The following is a 14,039-nucleotide window of genomic DNA, read 5'->3' as shown; positions in this document are numbered from 1 at the left end:
CTCTCGGACTGCATCTCCATCAGCGGCTTCGCCGTAGGCCTCGCCGACCCCATCACCAACATCGTCCTCACCATCATCAACGCTTTTGCCAAGAGACCATCCTACGTCGTGCCCGTAAAGCTAGACGACGCGCTAGAGAAAACTAGCAAGAAGTCCACCTTCGCCGTCGGCGCTCGCGACTCCCGCACCGGCCTCATCAAGTTCTTGTTGTGCTACTTCCGCAACCTCATGTAGGATCAGGCGAAGAAATGCCTCAACATGGCCGGCCACCACCTCCCCCTCGCCGTCCGCCTCGTCGTGGTGGGGGCTCCGAGGTGGTTCCCGTTCCACTGCTACAGCCGGATGCTGCCAAGACCAGGACCGCTTTGCAGAAGGCCGCGAAGTGCTCCAACACCGATGGCCTCCTTGACCCTGTCCTGGATGATTTGCGCAGAGGAAAATAGCTTACTGCCGACTGCATCTACAAGATATGTGACCTGCTGCGTTGTTCATGGCCGCCGGAGGCAACCCTGCCCCAATTCCCGGCGTTTATCGGGACAACATGTAACACCCCGGATGTAACTTGCCATATTTGTAACTTCGACTCTTGCCATTTTCGGCTTTAAGTTATGAGATTCCCTTCGTGGTTGGGTTTTTGTCTTTGTTTTGCTTTTTGTTCATATCATGCATTTCATATCATGTCATCATGTGCATCGCATTTGCATTCGTGTTCATCTCATGCATTCGAGCATTTTCCCCGTTGTCCGTTTCGCAATCCGACACTCGCACATGCACCGGCGCACCCCTCTTGTCTCTTTTCGTGAGCGGGTGTTAAACGTTCTCGGAATGGACCGAGATTTGTCAAGTGGCCTCGGTACACCACAGGTAGACCGCCTGTCAAATTTCGTTCCATTTGGAGGCCGTTTGATAGTCCAACGGTTAACCGGGTAACCGCAAAGGCCTCTTGTGTGTTGCAGCCCAACACCCCTCCAAAACAGCCCAATAACCCATCTAAACCACTTCCATGTCCTCCGCCGTTGGATCACGATCGTGTGGGCGAAAACTACACCTCATTTGGACACTCCAAACTCCCTCTACCTATAAAAAGGCTTCATCCTCCGAAAATTCACGCGAAACCCTAGTCTTCCCCTTCCTCCGCACGCCGGACACGTCCGCCCGGCGCCGGACACGTCCGCCGCCGTCCCCTCGATGAATCACCCGCCGCCACGTCACCCCGCCGCTGCCCACCGCCGCCGCCCCGCGAGCCCGCGGCGGGCCCGCCGAGCCCATCCGCCGCCGCCCCGCGCCTGCTTCGCCCTCGCGCGCCCGCGCCTCCTCCTCGCCGCCCGGCGCCGCCGTGGCTTCGTCGCACTGCCACAACCGCCCTCGCCGGCCGACATCGAGCTCGCCGCCTCCCCGTCGCCCGAGGTCGCCGCCTCGCCGCCCGCACGTCCCAACACCTCCCCCTCCTCTCCGGCCATCTTCCACCACGCGGCGACCAACTCCGACGAAGATCCGGCGAGCTCCCTGACGAACCTCGTTTCGCGTGCCCCAAACCCTAGATCTATTTTCTGGGAGGAGATGAAATTCTTCTAAGTCCCGAATATCCCTAACATTTTCAGGCCATGTTCTTTGCATCACATCTCGGTGACCGTAGCTCCGTTTCATGCATATGATATGTCGAATTGTTTGTCTCGATGACCTCTTCATGTTAGAAGCATTTCCATGCATGATACTGTACATTATGATGCATTTTTCATTGATGCAAGATTGCTATAAAATGTTAACTGTTGTTACTTATCAGATCATGAGGTTTTGTCATTTCTATTGCATTTGATGTGTGCATCGTATGAGCTTGAGGTCTACATGTGTTTTGAACTACATCATGCCATCTTTTCAGAGGTTCTTGTCTTGTATTTTTGTAATCTATGTGGTGATTAGCATAAGCATGCAAACTAGGCTTCGTGATGATGCTGTTTTTAGGGACTTGGGATTTTGCTAAGTCTTTGCCTGTTGTTATTCTGATGCCATGTGAACTTGATGCTACAACGATATCCATGCTTATTTTGAGATACTTTAGTAAGGATGTTTTGAAAATGTGGTTATGCTCTATCCATCCATGCCCCTGTTTGCAATTATGGAGTGCCCTAGCATGTCTTGTTTTTGCTCTACGTTTTGCTATAAAATGTTCCTGGCAGAATGTTAACTTGTTAATCAATTTTGCCATGGTTGTTGCTAGTGATCCATGCATCCTATGAACTTGATCTTGCCATGGTTAGCTTCATGAACATGTCATCTTGCTGTTTGTATGCCTATATTGTCATTCAATGCCTATATTGTCATTCAATACTTCATGAATAAGTCTGAAACTGTTAATAAAACTTGCTATGCTTACATGGGTGCCATCATATCTTCTGTGCCTTTTTGGCTCATGATCAGTAAGGGACTTTTGATCTATGCTTTTAGTAGATTCATGACATGCCTTTGTTTGCTATGATATGTTCCTGTAGCATGTTGTTTGCTTGCTCTAAACGTTGCTTCCTGATGTTGTTTTTGACATGTTAGCAATTTCTCTAAGTCTGTGAAGCTGATATCTTTTGCACTTTTGCCATGCTTGTTTGAACCTGTTCTGCTGTGATTTAGCCGTAGCTCAGTGTTCATGTTTTGTCAAGCATCTCTTGTCATCATTGTCATATGCTTTGTTGCTATGTTGGAGGGCATTATCTTAGTTTCTTGTTGCATTCTAAGTGGCATCGTGCTGTTAATCGCAGTTTTGCGCCATCCTTGTTTTGCTTGCCATTTGCAAACCGTGCATCTGTTTCCGGTGATCTTTATATCGATTTAGACCGAAATCATCTCATCTTTCCAGCGGCATACTTGGTTTGCCAAGTTGATGCCTTGATCTTTCTTTCTCTTCCAGAGCACGCATATGCATTGCATATCATGACTTGCATATCATGCCATGTATTGCATCATGTTGCTTGTGCATTGCACCGTGATTGATTGTTGGTCCTTTGCTTGTGTTCTTGCTTTGGGTAGAGCCGAGAGACGAGTACGTGACCGAGGAACCTATTGAGTACGCTTACGAGGATCAAGATTTCAACAACTCTGAGAACAGTGCAGGCAAGATGACCACACCCTCGAAATCACTTCCATCTTTGCTTTGCTAGTTGTTCGCTCTATTGCTATGTCCGCTACCTACCACTTTCTATATAATGCCTCCCATGTTGCCTTGTCAAGCCTCTAACCCACCTTTCCTAGCAAACTGTTGTTTGGCTATGTTACCGCTTTTGCTCAACCCCTCTTATAGCGTTGCTAGTTGCAGGTGAAGATGAAGTCTTTCCATGTTGGAACATGGATATTGTTGGGATATCAGTATTATCTCTTATTTACTTTAATGTATCTATATACTTGGTAAAGGGTGGAAGGATCGGCCTTATGCCTGGTGTTTTGTTCCACTCTTGCCGCCCTAGTTTTCGTCATAATGGTGTTATGTTCCTTGATTTTGCGTTCCTTACGCGGTTGTGTGTCATGGGAACCCCTTGACAATTCGCTTTGAATAAAACTCCTCCAGCAAGGCCCAACCTTGGTTTTGCATTTGCCACCTAAGCCTTTTCCCTTGGGTTCCGCGGACTCAAGGGTCATCTTTATTTTAAACCCCCGGGCCAGTGCTCCTGTGAGTGTTGGTCCAAACTGGGCGATGTCCGGTGCCCCCTGGGAAACCAGGGTCTATGCCAACCCGACGTCTTGCCCATCCGATGTGCCCTGAGAACGAGATACGTGCGACTCCTATCGGGATTTGTCAGCACATCGGGTGGCTTTGCTGGTCTAGTTTTACCATTGTCGAAATGTCTTGTAACCGGGATTCCGAGACTGCTCGGGTCTTTTCGGGAGAAGGAATATCCTTCGTTGACCGTGAGAGCTTGTGATGGGCTAAGTTGGGACACCCCTGCAGGGTATAAACTTTCGAGAGTCATGCCTGCGGTTATGTGGCAGATGGGAATTTGTTAATATCCGGTTGTAGAGAACTTGACACCTAACTTAATTAAAATGAATCAACCGTGTGTGTAGCCGTGATGGTCTCTTTTCGGCGGAGTCTGGGAAAAGAACACGGTCTTGTGTTATGCTTGAACTTAAGTAGTTTCAGGATCACTTCTTGATCACCCCTAGCTTCTCGACTGTTGCGTTGCTTCTCTTCTCGCTCCTATTTGCTTATGCTAGCCACCATATATACCAGTGCTTGCTGCAGCTCCACCTCACTACCCTTTCCTAGCCATAAGCTTAAATAGTCTTGATCTCGCGGGTGTGAGATTGATGAGTCCTCGTGACTCATGGATACTTCCAAACAGTTGCAGGTGCCGAGGATACCAGTGCAGGTGACGATACCGAAATCAAGTGGGAGTTCGACGAGGATTCGGGCCGTTACTATGTTTCTTTTCCTAATGATCAGTAGTGAGGCCCAGTTGGGACGTTCGGGGATCTAGCATTTGGGGTTATCTTCCTTTATTTTGGTTCCGTAGTCGGACCTTTGATTGTACCTTGGATGATGTATGGATTATTTATGTATTGTGTGAAGTGGCGAGTGTAAGCCAACTCTCTATCCCTTTCTTATTCAGTACATGGGGTGTGTGAAGATTACCCCTCTTGCGACAAGCCTACCATGCGGCTATGCCTCTAAGTCGTGCCCGACACGTGAGAGATATAGCCGCATTGTGGGTGTTACACAACAGTGGGAACGTCATCACAATTAGGGCTGGCCCATAGGCCGGGCAAAAGGGGCGACCGCCCCGGGCCCCAAGAGGGGAGGGGCCCAACTAAAACTTACACTAGTAACATCTATTGAGTATACATTACATCTGAAAGATTATTAAATGGATAAAATAGAGCCTCAATTAGCATAAGTATAAGTTCACACCACATACTGATAAGTTATACCACGCTTAGGCAAACCAATCTGACTGGCGAAGCTGAGTTCAAATACATTAGTCTCTCTTTTACGATGCATGTCTTAGTATCATAATGAAAATTATGATATCTCGATTTCAATGGTTAAACCAATGCACAATTTTTAAATCGATAAACATCTAGGTATCTCATTTGCACCAAACCAAACCAAGTGAATCTGGACGAGCATGTTAGGCAATCGAATCATGCATAAAAGTATAATCAACAACATTTTTGGTTCTTAGAATTACTGAACCTATCATGCAAGCCACATTTTCTATGCCCTAGAAGTTTCCATGAATATGACCGCCTAATATACACTAGAAATTGCTGTAAAAATATTTATTAGTATGTCTATAATTTATAAATCTCTATCATAATATTCAATATAACATGAAAAGATATATGAACACACGCATGTATATGCAAATGTGTATACACTACATCGTTTATGAAATATTAGAAAAATAAATATGAAAGATTGTCTTAACAATAAAGAAAAATTTTGGTACATCATAAATTTTTCATTTTGTAGAATTAAAATTTTTAATTATATACATTACAGATGCATACCAATTAATAATATAAATGTTAGTTGAAAACATTTTATGTGGCTAAGTAATAAAAAATATTAATTACAATTGTAATATGGTACACTTAGTTTAAAATAAGTATAAAATTTTAATATGAAAAACAATTATGTTACATCGCTCCGGGCCCAAAAATACATTGGACCGGTCCTGACCACAAACACCTGATTGCATAACCAGAAAGTTTCGGGAGTTTGTAGGTGGGAATTCATGTAGCTCTAGTATTTCTTCCCGCTGATATTTGGTTTGTGATTGGGTAATCCTTACCAATTACCTCCACCTCCGGAGGCATGCCAAGTTGTCATGGCAGCCACCAATGCCAACACTCACATGCTTTTGCAACTCTTGCAAGAGCGCAACCAAGGGCAAGAAAACCAAGGAAATCAAGGCCAAGGCAACAATCAGTCTCAGTTGGCTACCCTCAACCAGTTCCTCGCAAACCAGCCGAAGTCCTTCAGCAAGTGTGCCGAGGCACAGACGCCGACGACTGGCTCGTGGACATCTGCAAACATTCTGAATGTAGCAATGTCAGACCTGAGGACTTTGTCAAGTTTGCTTCGTTTCAACTCAAGGACCAAGCTGCTGAGTGGTATCAAAAATATAGAGATTCCAGAGGAGGTCGTGTGATTACCTGGGATGATTTTCGCCGAGACTTCAAAGCTCATCACATTCCACCAAGTGTAGCTGAGAGCAAGCGTGAGGAGTTCCGCAATCTCAAGCAAGGCAGCATGTCCGTGTATCAATACAATATCCAGTTTCAGAAACTTGCTCGCTTCGCTAAACAAGACGTTCCTGATGAAAAGAGTATGATCTATCAATTCAGAGGTTTCCTCATAGAAGATCTGCAGTTAGCTCTCGTGCTTCTTGAGCCGACCAAGTTCGATCAGTTCTATAACATGGCACTAAAGTAAGAAGCTGCTCAGCTCAAATGTGAGGCATCTAAGAAGAGATTCAGAGACGCAGTTCAGCCTTCTTCCTCACAAGTGGCAGCTAAGCAACAGAAGTTCTGGTTGCCTCCTCCTCCGTTTCGCCAGCCCTACCAGCAGAAGAGAAAAGGTAGCAATGGATCTTCCCATCCACCCAACCCAGTCTATCAGAACAAAGCTCAGTCTTAGACTCCAAGGTCAAGTGCTCCTTACCATCGTCTGCTCTCAGAGGTTACTTGCAACAAGTGTCAGCAGAAAGGGCACTATGCAAACAAGTGCTTCAACCAAAGGCACCTTCCGCCTCCTCCTCCTGTGAGATCTGCCAGCAATGCAATGGTCAAGCATAATCCCAAGCATGCTAAGGTGAACATGATGAATGCAGCTCAGGCAGAGGATTCTTCTGATGTGATCATGGGTAACCTTTCAGTTAACTCCATTCCTGCTAAAGTCTTATTTGATACTGGTGCATCGCTTTCTTTCATGTCATACCCATTTGCATCGGAGCACAATGTTGACACAGAAGTTTTGTCCAAAGTTATGCAAGTTGTTTCTCCGGGAAAGCTTATGACTTCTAGTTTGGTTGCTCCCGATGTCTCTGTCCAGTTGGGAGACTATAAATTTCTGTCTTCTCCAATTGTTCTTAGTGACTCGGATATTGATCTAATTCTCGGGATGGACTGGCTTTCTAAGCACAAAGCTCAGCTTGATTGTGCTGCCAGACAGATTCAATTGACACACTCTTCTGAGGAGGTGATCATCTATGCCGCTCGAGACGAAACCATTCGACTGTTTTCTCTCAATGAGAAGGGCGAGTTGGATGACATCTCTCAGATTCCAGTCATTTGTGAATATCAAGACGTCTTTCCAAAAGAGCTTCCGGGAATGCCTCCTCACCGGCCAGTTGAATTTGTTATAGATCTTGAGCCTGGCACGGAACCTATTTGCAAGTGTCCTTACAAGCTTGGACCAAAGGAATTGAAGAAACAACTCGATGAACAAGATCGTCTGGGTCGGATCAGACCGAGTTCATCTCCATGGGGTTGTGGTGTTCTTTTTGTCCAGAAGAAGGATGGCACGGTCCGACTTTGTGTCGAGTACCGCCCATTGTGCTGGTGACCTTTGTCGTTGCCGTTCTTCTTTCCCTTCCCTGTCTTCTCTTCATCAGATGCGGGGTCCTTGGTACTGTCAGAATCGGCGTACTTGACCAGAGCCGCCATCAGCTGGCCCATGTCATTACAATCACGCTTGAGCCGCCCCAGCTTCTGTTTCAGAGGTTCAAAACGGTAATTTTTCTCCAACATTAAGACCGCGGAGCCAGCGTCCATCTTATCAGATGAATGTATTATTTCCTTGACGCGGCGCACCCAATGGGTTGTGGATTCACCTTCCTCTTGTTTGCAGTTAGTCAAGTCCATGATCGACATGGGTTGCTTATAGGTATCCTTGAAGTTCTGAATGAACCGGGCTTTTAACTCCGCCCATGAGCCGATGGAGTTGGGTGGCAGCCCCTTTAACCAAGTGCAAGCTATTCCATCCAACATCATGGTGAAGTACTTAGCCATTGCCGCGTCACTGACCTCCAGCAACTCCATGGCCATCTCATAACTTTCGATCCATGCCTCGGGTTGTAAGTCAGCAGTGTAATTAGGCACATTCCGAGGCCCCATGAAATCCTTTGGCAAACGCTCATTACGTAGAGCCGACACCAAGCAAGGGACTCCCCCTGTCATTGTGGCTACACCTGCTTCAACAGAGGTCGTTGGATAAACCGGAAAAGCATGGTGAGCCGCCAGCTCAGCCGCCTGTTGAACGCCCGCTCGGCCTCTTGACGGATCCTCTCCTGATCCGCCAAATTAAGGGCTCCATCCTGCATCGGGTTATACCTGCGTGGCTGGTTATGGCGCCGAGCATTGTTTGACATGGCTACTGAATCCATATGCCTGCTATAGCTTGGGCTCCGGCTCGGGCGAGGGGTTGAATGGATCCGGTCTCCACTATAAGAGTATGACTCCTGCTGTGCCAGAGCTGTCTGAAGAAGATCTCTGACTCTTCGTGTTTCGATCGCCGTCGTGGAATCACCTTCCATTGGGAGAGCCGCCATGCGTGCTGATGCAGCAATTAGGTTCTCCAAAGGGTTGGAAAAGTGACCCGGCGGTGTTGGTGTATGATACATATCCAACGTATCTATAATTTTTGATTGCTCCATGCTATATTATCTACTGTTTTGGACATTATTGGGCTTTATTATCCACTTTTATATTATTTTTGGGACTAACCTATTAACCGGAGGCCCAACCCAGAATTGTTGTTTTTGCCTATTTTAGGGTTTCGAAGAAAAGGAATATCAAACGAAGTCCAAACGGAATGAAACCTTCGGGAACGTGATTTTCTCACCGAACACGATCCAGGAGACTTGGACCCTACGTCAAGAAACAAAGGAGGAGGCCACATGGTAGGGGGCGCGCCTACCCTCCCCCCCCCTCGCCAAGCGTGCCCTCCACCCTCGTGGGCCCCCTGTTGCTCCACCGACATACTCCTTCCTCCTATATATACCTACGTACCCCCAAACGATCAGATACGGAGCCAAAACCCCAATTCCACCGCCGTAACTTTCTGTATCCACAAGATCCCATCTTGGGGCCTGTTCTAGAGGTCCGCCGGAGGGGGCATCCATCACGGAGGGCTTCTACATCAACAACATAGCCTCTCCGATGAAGTGTGAGTAGTTTACTTCAGACCTTCGGGTCCAAAGTTATTAGCTAGATGGCTTCTTCTCTCTTTTTGGATCTCAATACAATGTTCTCCCCCTCTCTTGTGGAGATCTATTCATGTAATCTTCTTTTTGCGATGTGTTTGTTGAGACCGATGAATTGTGGGTTTATGATCAAGATTATCTATGAACAATATTTGAATCTTCTCTGAATTCTTTTATGTATGATTGGTTATCTTTGCAAGTCTCTTCGAATTATCAGTTTGGTTTGGCCTACTAGATTGATCTTTCTTGCAATGGGAGAAGTGCTTAGCTTTGGGTTCAATCTTGTGATGTCCTTTCCAAGTGACAGTAGGGGCAGCAAGGCATGTATTGTATTGTTGCCATCGAGGATAACAAGATGGGGTTTTTATCATATTGCATGAATTTATCCCTCTACATCATGTCATCTTGCTTAAGGCGTTACTTTGTTTCCATGAACTTAATACTCTAGATGCATGCTGGATAGCGTCGATGAGTGGAGTAATAGTAGTAGATGCAAGCAGGAGTCGGTCTACTTGTCTTGGACGTGATGCCTATATACATGATCATACCTAGATATTCTCATAACTATGCTCAATTCTGTCAATTGCTCAACAATAATTCGTTCACCCACCATAAAATACTTATGCTCTTGAGAGAAGCAACTAGTGAAACATATGGCCCCCGGGGTCTATCTTCATTATATTAATCTTCCAATACTTAATTATTTCCTTTGCTTTTTACTTTGCTTTTATTTTACTTTGCATCTTTATCATAAAAATACCAAAAATATTATCTTATCATATCTATCAGATCTCACTCTCGTAAGTGACCGTGAAGGGATTGAAAACCCCTTATCGCGCTGGTTGCGAGGAGTTATTTGCTTTGTGCAGGTACTAGGGACGCGCGCACAACCTCCTACTGGATTGATACCTTGGTTCTCAAAAACTGAGGGAAATACTTATGCTACTTTGCTGCATCATCCTTTCCTCTTCAGGAAAATCCAACGCAGTGCTCAAGAGGTAGCAAGAAGAATTTCTGGCGCCGTTGCTGGGGAGGTTCGCACAAGTCAAGATTTGACTTCCGACAACGAGCCATTTCTGGCGTCTATGCAAAAGTCAACATACCAAGTACCCATCACAACCCTTATCTCCCGCATTACATTATTTGCCATTTGCCTCTCGTTTTCCTCTCCCCCACTTCACCCTTGTCGTTTTATTCTCCCTCTCTCTCTATCCTCCCTCTTTTCCGTTTGCCTCTTTTCCGTTTGCTTGTCGTTAAGGCAAGTCCTCTATATTCTCCGTTGTCTCCCGAGCATGAAGTTCTAAATTTTAAGCAACGGGAGGGAGAAAATCTAAAAGACGCTTGGTATAGAATTTGCAATGCTCAAAATAGATCTACCAGGAAGCAATCTACTTCCGTTCTTCTTCGTAATTTTTATGTAGGCGTTGCTCCTTGGTATAGATATGTCCTTGATACCATTATCGGAGGGAATTTCGTCGGTAGCCACACTTTTGACTCTTATAATGCTATGATAGATTTATTTGGCTCACCACCTCTTTTGGTTAATGGAACTGTATTAACTTTGGAGCATGTAATGCAAAGGCTCGAAATTATTGAAAATAAGGTTGCTATCGTAGAGTCAATTGAAAATTTGGATAAAAAGATCCAAAATCGAATCTCTCAATATGGATCTAAAGTAGGAGTCATTTTGAAAAATATTAAAGAGAAGGAACCCATAGTTAATGAGAAAATAAATCATGATTCCACGAGAATCGATAAACTTGAGGGTATCATTACCAACTTGGGAACCGTTTTTTCTTCCGTAAAGAATACTCCAAGTCCTCCGACTAAAATTGCCAAGCTTATGTACGTTCCTAAAAATAAGGGTGAATCCTCTAGTAAGGAAACTGCGGATCTCAAATCTATAAGTATTCATCCCAATCTTGTTGCTATCATTAAGGAACCATTTATTACAAATGAATTTTTCGATCTTGTGCCTAAAAGTTTGATGATAAATAAAAAGAAAGAAATTTCTAAGGATGTTAGATGCCTCATTGAAGAATTACCAACCAAAGATGGCAATACCTAGATCTATCCTTGCTTTTTATGCCTAGCTAGGGGCGTTAAACGATAGCGCTTGTTGGGAGGCAACCCAATTTCATTTTTATTCCTTGCTTTTTGCTCCTGTTTAGTAATAAATAATTTACCTAGCCTCTATTTTGGTTGTGTTTTTTGTGTTTAATTAGTATTTGTGCCAAGTAGAACCGTTGGGAAGACTTGGGGAAAGTCTTGATCTCTTGCTGTAAAAAACAGAAACTTTAGCGCACACGAGAACTGCTGCCATTTTTATTTGAAAAGTGTTATTTAGTTAATTATTTTTGCATATGATTAATAGAAAAATCCTCACATCAAGCAATTTATTTTAGAATTTTTGGGGTTCCAGATCTTGGCTAGCTACAGATTACTACAGACTGTTCTATTTTTGACAGATTCTGTTTTTCGTGTGTTGTTTGCTTATTTTGATGAATCTATGACTAGTAAAATTGCTAAACAGTAAAACTGAGCTAGCGAGGGGCACTCACAGCGATTTGACATTCTGGGTCCGGTCATCTCATTTGACGTTCCTGATCATCTGGCGTCCACCACAACCTTTTTTAGGCAATCCAAGGCCTTTTCTACCTCTCAGCCTGTGTGTCCCTGGCCGGCCCAACGTTACTGGGCTGCTGCTCCGACGACCGACCTGAACTCCTTCTCATTCACTAATCCGGTGTATCGTTCGATCCTGAATTGATGGCTGCGATCGGCGCGGGGCTAGGGCATCACACGTGGGCCGCATGTCTTTGGGACGCTTCTGTGCGACGTGCTGTTCGTCTCCGATTTTAGAAAAAGAAACTCTTCGTGCAAGCGGAGCTGGTGGCGACGGCCTCCTCTCGCCGCCGCAAGGCGTCCCAAAACCATAGACCATAGTGCTGACTGTGGCATCTCATCCACCCCCAATCCGACAGCGGTTAACCTCCCGGTGGCAGGCAGTAGCGGGAATAGTCTGCCAAGGAGAGATGCCGCCGTCGCCGCCGCCTTCTGGACTTCATCTCCCGTCAGTTACTTCCACGTATTGGATTCAATTCTTACCAGTGACTTTGGAAGCGAGCTCTCTAGCACGACGGTGGATTTCTTGCGGATCGCGGAAAAAAAGGTAGGGATGGAAGGAGAGACCCTTGTGCGGGTGCGGCCAGCCGACCACCACCTATTTCTGTCCCGTAGCCCTTCCCACCACAACCATCCGCCCAGATCTTATTCTCCCCTTTCCTTTTGCTTCTTCTCAACTTCAATCAAGGGTATGTGTATTTTTTTTCCTAGGTGGTTACTACACCACGGGAATGATGCAGAGTAGAAGTATTCTCTTCGATTTGGTGGAGGTATTTCCTTTACTAATTCTTAAAGATCAATTCGAGTTTTTCCTGTCATTTTCATGTTCCGAGTATTGCCGCAGCCTCAGCCTATCTAGGGACACCAAGGGTGAAGATTAGGTGTTTTGTCTCTCTCAATTCTTATTTGATGGCTGCTCCATGTGTTGAGCGCTATTCTCCTACAGGTATCAAAGAAATTGGCAAGTATATATGTCAGAAGAGCTTTGAATATTTGTTTCCAAGCATTAGATGCTCTAGATTTGGCACGTGATATTGTAATGGTTAGTTTCTCTCCACTGCTTTTCGTTAGCAGTTGCCATTCGCCAATCATTTCTGAAAGGATATGAAGTAGTTCCTCAAATGATATGTATCCTGACATAAAAATCTCATTTTATATAGTGTACACAACTATTATACTTCCGTACGTTTTTTGCTAGACCAAGTTATCTAATTCCTCATGTTAGAGATATCCTTGCAATGGTTGGTGGTGTGTTAGCCACTTGATCCCACCAATATCTATTTGAGAATCAGTTGGACCAAGTTCTTTTCAGTACTCATTGCTTGCATTTTCTATAGACTCCGTGAAGACTTGAAAGTTGAATCATGTCAGATAAAAATTGTGCTTCAAAAAACTACGTACCGTGCCATTCAAATGAAGAGTCTATTTATTTTTCATTGTTATAACTACATGGAATATAGCTTATGCAATATGGGTTTACAATACATATACTCCCTCTGTAAAGAAATATAAGACTTTTTAGATCACTTCAATTAGGTGATTATTTTGTTTACAATCACATTTGGGCAATGTACTATTTTAGAAGTCACGCGCCAGGTCAGGTGAAGTTTGATTTACCATCATGTGGTGACCATAAACTTGCAATTAGAGTATATCAAGAAATTGCATCAAGTGGTGATATGATTTTTATTCATGTATGATTTTCCGTGACAGTAGTTATATGCCATGAGGATGTAACTGATGTAATGCGTGAGTTATGTTACAATCATGTGATCTCCATTGATGTTCTTGCTTATGGATACTGGTGTGTGGGACTTAGGCCTTTATTTTCTGTACTTTTGTAGTAATGAGCTTTAAGGTCTGTGAAGAATTTCTTAGATGAACTGCAATTTGATCATCCCATTTCAACATTCTTAATCTACTAAAGTTTTTACTATGTCGCACACGATCAACTACGTACTTAAAAAATGCAAATAAATATCGACATTTATTTATGAACATACTTGCACATTTGTATTAAAATTGATGATAATATTGTGGCTATGTTACATCCTTGCTAGAAAAACATACTGTATGCAAACAAAGCATTTTCATGTGAGACGATGAACATGTATCCAAACATCCAAACAAATAACTGTTTAAGTTATATCAACCATTTCTCAAATATTTCTGCTATTCCTTCTTTACAAAGGCGGGTGCGGCAATGCGCGCTATCATGTT

The sequence above is a fragment of the Triticum urartu genome, chromosome 6 (genome assembly GCF_003073215.2).
Source record: "Triticum urartu cultivar G1812 chromosome 6, Tu2.1, whole genome shotgun sequence".
NCBI lineage: Eukaryota > Viridiplantae > Streptophyta > Magnoliopsida > Poales > Poaceae > Triticum > Triticum urartu.
Note: the sequence above shows the minus strand (reverse complement) of the source record.